Source organism: Leuresthes tenuis, unplaced genomic scaffold (assembly GCF_036924035.1).
Source record: "Leuresthes tenuis unplaced genomic scaffold, fLeuTen1.0.hap1 SCAF_6, whole genome shotgun sequence".
Lineage (NCBI taxonomy): Eukaryota > Metazoa > Chordata > Actinopteri > Atheriniformes > Atherinopsidae > Leuresthes > Leuresthes tenuis.
Window position 1 is genome coordinate 29,837,663 of NW_027325360.1, and position 6,528 is coordinate 29,844,190.

General features: G+C 43.0%; 2 non-coding genes across 2 annotated transcripts; both read left to right on the plus strand.

Annotated features, from left to right (window-relative positions):
* Nucleotides 1-5,106: 5,106 nt before the first annotated feature.
* On the plus strand, nucleotides 5,107-5,220 carry LOC140310547 (U5 spliceosomal RNA). Its single transcript, XR_011916606.1, has one exon. It is a non-coding gene; the product is annotated as a U5 spliceosomal RNA (small nuclear RNA).
* Nucleotides 5,221-5,528: 308 nt separating this feature from the next.
* On the plus strand, nucleotides 5,529-5,712 carry LOC140310399 (U2 spliceosomal RNA). The gene has a single exon (XR_011916474.1). It is a non-coding gene; the product is annotated as a U2 spliceosomal RNA (small nuclear RNA).
* The last annotated feature ends 816 nt before the right edge of the window (nucleotides 5,713-6,528 follow it).

Consider the following 6,528-nt stretch of genomic DNA (forward strand, 5'->3'; position numbering starts at 1 on the left):
TCGCACCTTTTCTTACTTATTTTTCAGTAATTATGGGTAGACATTCACACCTCCTTGCAGCTGAACACCTCCTCTCCTGCTTATGATCATGTGCAGTTTGATATTCGAAAATTTTCTTTCATGTTTTCTAGCAATTATTGATGGACATTCAGACCGTCTTGAAGCTGAACACCTCCGCTCCCACTTTTGATGGTGTATAGTCGGGCTTTCGAGCCTTTTCTTCCCCGGTTTTTACAAATTATGGTTGGACATTCAGACCTTCTTGCAGCCGAAAACCTCCACTCCCTCTTTTGATCATACATTGTCGGACATTCGCACCTTTTCTTACCCGCTTTTTACAAACCATGGTCGGACTTTCACACCTTCTTGTAGCCGAACAACTCCGCTCCCGCTATTGATTGTGTACAGTCTGGTATTTTAACCTTTTCTTACCCGCTTTTTACCAACTATTGTTGGACATTCACACCTTCTTACAGCGGAATACCTCCGCTCCCTCTTTTGATGGTGTATGTTCGGGCATTCGAACCTTTTCTTACCCGCTTTTTACAAACTAAGGTCAGACATTCAAACCTTCTTGTAGCCGAACACATCCACTCCTGCTTTTGATGATGGGTATTCAAACCTACTTGTTGCCCGCTTTTCATTAATTATGGGTGGATATACACACCTTGTCGCAGCCAAACACCTCCGCTCCCTGTTTTGATCATGTATGATTGGACATTCGCAACTTTTCTCACCCGCTTTTTACTATGGTCGGCCATTCACAGCTTCCTCTCCACCATACTTGTATGGTGGGATATTCACACCCACTTGCATCTGAAGACCTCCGCCCCCACTTTTGTTGATATTTAGTCGGTCATTCGCAGCTTACCCGCTTTTGGCAAACTATGGCCTTCTTGCAGCCAAACACCTCTGATCTCGTTTTTGATGATGTAAGGTTGGGCATTCAGACCTTGCTTCACCTGCTTTTCACCAAATATAGTCGAACAGTCACACCTTCTTGCAGCCGAACACTTCTGCTCCACCTTTTAGTGTTCTATGGGGTATTCACACCTTTTTTTTCACCGCATTTTATTGATTATGGTTGGAAATTCTCACCCACTCTTATCCGAAGACCTCTCCTCCTGCTTTTGTTAATATATAGTCGGGCATTCAAACCTTTTCTTACCCGCTTTTTACAAATTATGGTCGAACATTCACACCTACTTGCAGCCGAACACCTCCGCTCCCGCTTTTGATGGTGTATAGTCGGGCTTTGGAGCCTTTTCTTCCCCGGTTTTTACAAATTATGGTTGTACATTCAGACCTTGCAGCCGAAAACCTCCGCTCCCTCATTTGATCATACATTGTCAGGCATTCGCACCTTGTCTTACCCGCTTTTTATAAACTTTAGTCAGACATTCAAAACTTGCAGCTGAACCACCTCCGCTCCCTGTTTTGATAATGTATGGTCTCGCAATACTACCTTTTCTTACCGGTTTATGAGTAATTATGACTGGACATTCACACCTACTTGCAGCCGAACACCACTTTTCCCGCTTTTGATGATGTATGGTCTGGCATTCTAGTCTTTTCTAACACATTTTTCAGCAATTATGGTTTGACATTCACACCTACTCACAGCCGAACACTTCCGCTCCCGCATTTGATGGTGTATAGTCGGGCATTCTCACCCTTTCTCATCAGCTTTTTGCAAATTATGATCTGACATTCACACCTACTTGCAGTTGAACAGCTCTGCTCCCGCTTTTGATTATGTTTGGTTGGATATTCGAAACTTTTCTTCACTGCTTTTTACAAACTTTGGTCGGACGTTCACACCTTCTTGCAGCCGAACACCTCCGCTTCCGCTTTTGATGGTGTATATTCGGGCATACGAACCTTTTCTTACCCGCTTTTTACAAACCATGGTCGGACTTTCACACCTTCTCTTAGCTGAACAACTCCGCTCCCTCTTTTGATTGTGTACAGTCGGGTAATTTAACCTTTTCTTACCCGCTTTTTACCATCTATGGTCGGACATTCACACCGTCTTACAGCGGAACACCTCCGCTCCCTCTTTTGATGATGTATGGTTAGGCATTCGCACCTTTTCTTACCCATTTGTCAGTAGTTATGGGTAGACATTCACACCTTCTTGCAGCTGAACACCTCCTCTCCCGCTTATGATCATGTGCAGTTTGATATTCGAAAATTTTCTTTCATGTTTTCTAGCAATTATTGATGGACATTCAGACCGTCTTGCAGCTGAACACCTCCGCTCCCATTTTTGATGGTGTATAGTCGGGCTTTCGAGCCTTTTCTTCCCCGGTTTTTACAAATTATGGTTGGACATTCAGACCTTCTTGCAGCCGAAAACCTCCACTCCCTCTTTTGATCATACATTGTCGGGCATTCGCACCTTTTCTTACCCGCTTTTTACAAACCATGGTCGGACTTTCACACTTTTTAGTAGCCGAACAACTCCGCTCCCGCTATTGATTGTGTACAGTCGGGTATTTTAACCTTTTCTTACCCGCTTTTTACCAACTATGGTTGGACATTCACACCTTCTTACAGCAGAACACCTCCGCTCCCTGTTTTGATTATGTATGGTTTGACATTCGCACCTTCTCTCACCCGCCTTTTACTATGGTCGGCCATTCACAGCTTCCTCTCCACCATACTTGTATGGTGGGATATTCACACCCACTTGCATCCGAAGACCTCCGCCCCCACTTTTGTTGATATTTAGTCGGTCATTCGCACCTTACCCGCTTTTGGCAAACTATGGCCTTCTTGCAGCCAAACACCTCTGATCTCGCTTTTGATGATGTAAGGTTGGGCATTCAGACCTTGCTTCACCTGCTTTTCACCAAATATAGTCAGACATTCACACCTTCTTGCAGCCGAACACTTCCGCTTTTAGTGTTCTATGAGGCATTCACATATTTTTTTTCACCGTATTTTATAGATTATGGTTGGAAATTCTCACCCACTCTCATCCGAAGACCTCTCCTCCCGCTTTTGTTAATATATAGTCGGGCATTCGAACCTTTTCTTACCCGCTTTTTACAAATTATGGTCGAACATTCACACCTACTTGCAGCTGAATACTTCCGCTCCACCTTTTAGGTATGTATGGTTGGCATTTGCACCTCTTTTTATACTGATTGCTGAAGATTAAGTTGTTCTTTCTCAAACTACAAATTTTTTTTAATTGTTGAAACTTGATTTGAAGTGGATAAATAAGGAGGACAAACAGTTTTAAGTCAGGCTGATAGAAGGAATTCATTTTATAGCAAAATCTGTATTTCGTCATATGTCGAGAGATGCTTATTGCTGAAGAAGTTCTTTCTCATCTTTCTCACAAAGCAGTTTTAACTTGGTTTGAGTTAATGAAATCGTTTTATAGGAGAATCCGAATTCGTGCATAACTCATAAAATAGAGCTTATTTTCGGATTCCTGAAGAATGAGTCTGGTTCTTTCTCATAATACAAAGTTTGTTGTTTATTGTTGAAACTTGATCAGAAGTGAAGAAATAAATGAATGCCTATCAACAAATGTGGGATCTAAACTCTAGTGCTTCCTCTAAAATAATTTCCTTTCTCAATTTAGAAATGTGTGTGTGTAAGTCACAACACCCGTGACACCAAAACGGCTTTCTTTTCTCTACACTCTGCACTATGAGCACACACACCAAATCAGAAAGGCTTTTTTCTCTCTTTTCTACATTATGGACTCTGGGGACACAAAAACGCTCTCTCTCTTTTTTTTTTTTTATCGTGTGCCAGGGCGTTGTCTCACGTATTAGATTATGCTTAAGATACGAATGGGTTTATCAGTCACATCAGAATCCATACATACTGATCCTCCCGTAATAAAATGGTCGGATCTTATCAAACACACTTTGTTTCTTGTGACAATCAAGTCAGCGAAACAGCGTATACACGTCAAGACACTGAATCAAGTTTGCCACAAGAACTCATAAGTTTGGCAGTATTGCTCTGCCGTCAGCAATCATACACCCATTTTATTTTCGTGAGACATGTGCAAGCACCTGTTCATCTACTGTTCTATCACTATGAATTAGTGATATATTATCAATAAGGATACTTCTACAACTACTATCAAAGTATGTCCGGACTTCTTATGTTGTCAGTTGCTATATATGAATAAGTGGGTAGCTACTGACAAGCATTAAGCATGTCACACAGCCCAAACATATAACATTTCAGGACACACCACACAGTTAACAACCACAGTGAAGCGTGTCAAAGCCCAAACATGTAACATTCAACAGGACACTTACACAACACATTCAAATCAAACAGTCAGACAACATACAAGAACATATACCCCAGCCGGCATTGCTCCCTGCCTATTTTCGTACAGCACACTATGTGTGCGCACACCTTTATTCACAAACTCTTCAACTTATACTCTTTTACCGAAGCTGCTACAGCTCGATTGGCCGAATACCCTTTGATCCTATTTCGGTGAATTTGACATCTGCCTTACATATAACAGATTAGCGGTTTAGCAGTTTTAATTTAGTTTGAGTGAAGGAATTCATTTTATAGCAAAATCCGAAATCGTGAAGAACTCATGAAAGTAAGCTTATTCTCGGATTCCTGAAACTTTAGATTTGCTCTTTCTTTTACTGCAAAGTACAACGTTGTTTTTTTTGTTTAAATCTTTCTAGACATGGTAAATATTAAGGGCAAAGCAGTTTTCACATAGTTTGAGTGAAGGAATTCATTTTATAGATAAAATCCCAAGAGTCTGCTGAGAAAAGAGAGTGAATGCGAAGTAGACTTTAACACGGCTATGGGAGCGAGCCGAGTGTGGGCTAACCGGGAGAATTGCTTGAAAGAAACGCGACACCGAATGAGCGGTCAGAACAAAGCCTCAATACGGGATTCTCGTGGTGTTTTTGTTGCTGCCTTGTCTTTTGCATAGAGTAAAAGACAAGGCAGCCATCGAATAGGGCCCGATTGTTCCTACTTGGTCAGCCGAGGAGCAAGGGGGGGGGGGGGCAAGCGTCTCAACCAAGCAAAGCTCACCATGGGGAAGGTGGCTATACCAACTAGCCTGATGCCCTGCTCCCGCAGTGACGGATAATCGTACTCTGGTTTCTCTTCATAACATACAAGTCTTTCGCCTTTTACTAAAGACTTCCGTGGAGAGCAGCACTAATGAGTTGTTTCTATTATTGGCAGGCTTTACCTTTGCGGGTGAAGCCCTTTCTGTCTGTGCAAAAGAAATCTTGCTACTTTGCAGAGTGACTTCTCTGAGTAGAGTCGCCTTACTTGTTGCGACTGTGCCGATGTTTGAAGCTGGAGTGCAAAGTTGTTGCTTGAATGGTGCTTGCTGGAGCATGCGGGAGTGCAAAGTTATACCATTTAAAAGGGCTGAAGAGTGCTCAGTGCAGCGGGTGGGCGGAGGTGCAACGTGACACTCTGGCCACCTATGGCCATAAAAAGAACATTGCTACAAGTGCGCATTGTGCCAGCAAGGGCCCTCGGACCTGAAACAGTGGACAGTTATCGCTTCTCGGCCTTTTGGCTAAGATCAAGTGTAGTATCTGTTCTTATCAGTTTAATATGTCCTCTATACGAGGACAACATATTAAATGGATTTTTAAGAATAGGAGTTGAAAAAGAAGCTTGCTCCGTTCACTCCAAGCCTCGACCCGGTACTGCAGTGCCGCTGGGAACGGTGCGCTCTCCTCTGCTCTTGTGAAAAAGCAAACAGCGGTGCAGGATGGAAGTTTCAGGGAGCCCAAGATGAAACTTTCTTTTAATCTGCTGAGAAAAGAGAGTGAATGCGAAGTGGACTTTAACACGGCTCTGGGAGCGAGCCGAGTGCGGGCTAACCGGGAGAATTGCTTGAAAGAAACGCGACACCGAATGAGTGGTCAGAACAAAGCCTCAATACGGTGTTCCCGTGGTGTTTGTGGCTGCCTTGTCTTTTGCACAGAGTAAAAGACAAGGCAGCCATCGAATAGATTGTTTCTACTTGGTCAGCCGAGGAGCAGGGGGGGGGGGCAAGCGTCTCAACCAAGCAAAGCTCACCAAGTAGGAACAATCGGGCCCTTTTCGATGGCTGCAACACCTGAAAGAGATATTGATGCGAGACCCGATCAAATGCTTTTTCAAAGTCTAAATTTAAGATGACAAGCCGGGTGTTTCTGTCTCTAGCGTAATCAATGATGTCTCGAATCAGTACGAGGCTGTCGGTGAGTTGTCTCCCTGAGATGGCACAAGCTTGGTCTGGGTGAATTACCTCCTCTAAAACAGAGGACATCCGTGTCGCTAAAACCTTGCTAAAAAGTTTACAGTCAAAGTTTAAAAGTGTGATGGGCCTCCAATTCTTTAGGTCAGTCTTATCATTTTTTTTATAAAGTAGAGTCACTATTCCCACTCTAAAACTGTCAGGCAGTCGGTCGAGTTTTTCAAAATCTTTAAAAACATCTAAAATGTCTGATGATAAAAGGTCCCAATAGGTCAGATAGAATTCTGCAGGAAGCCCGTTTAAACCCGGAG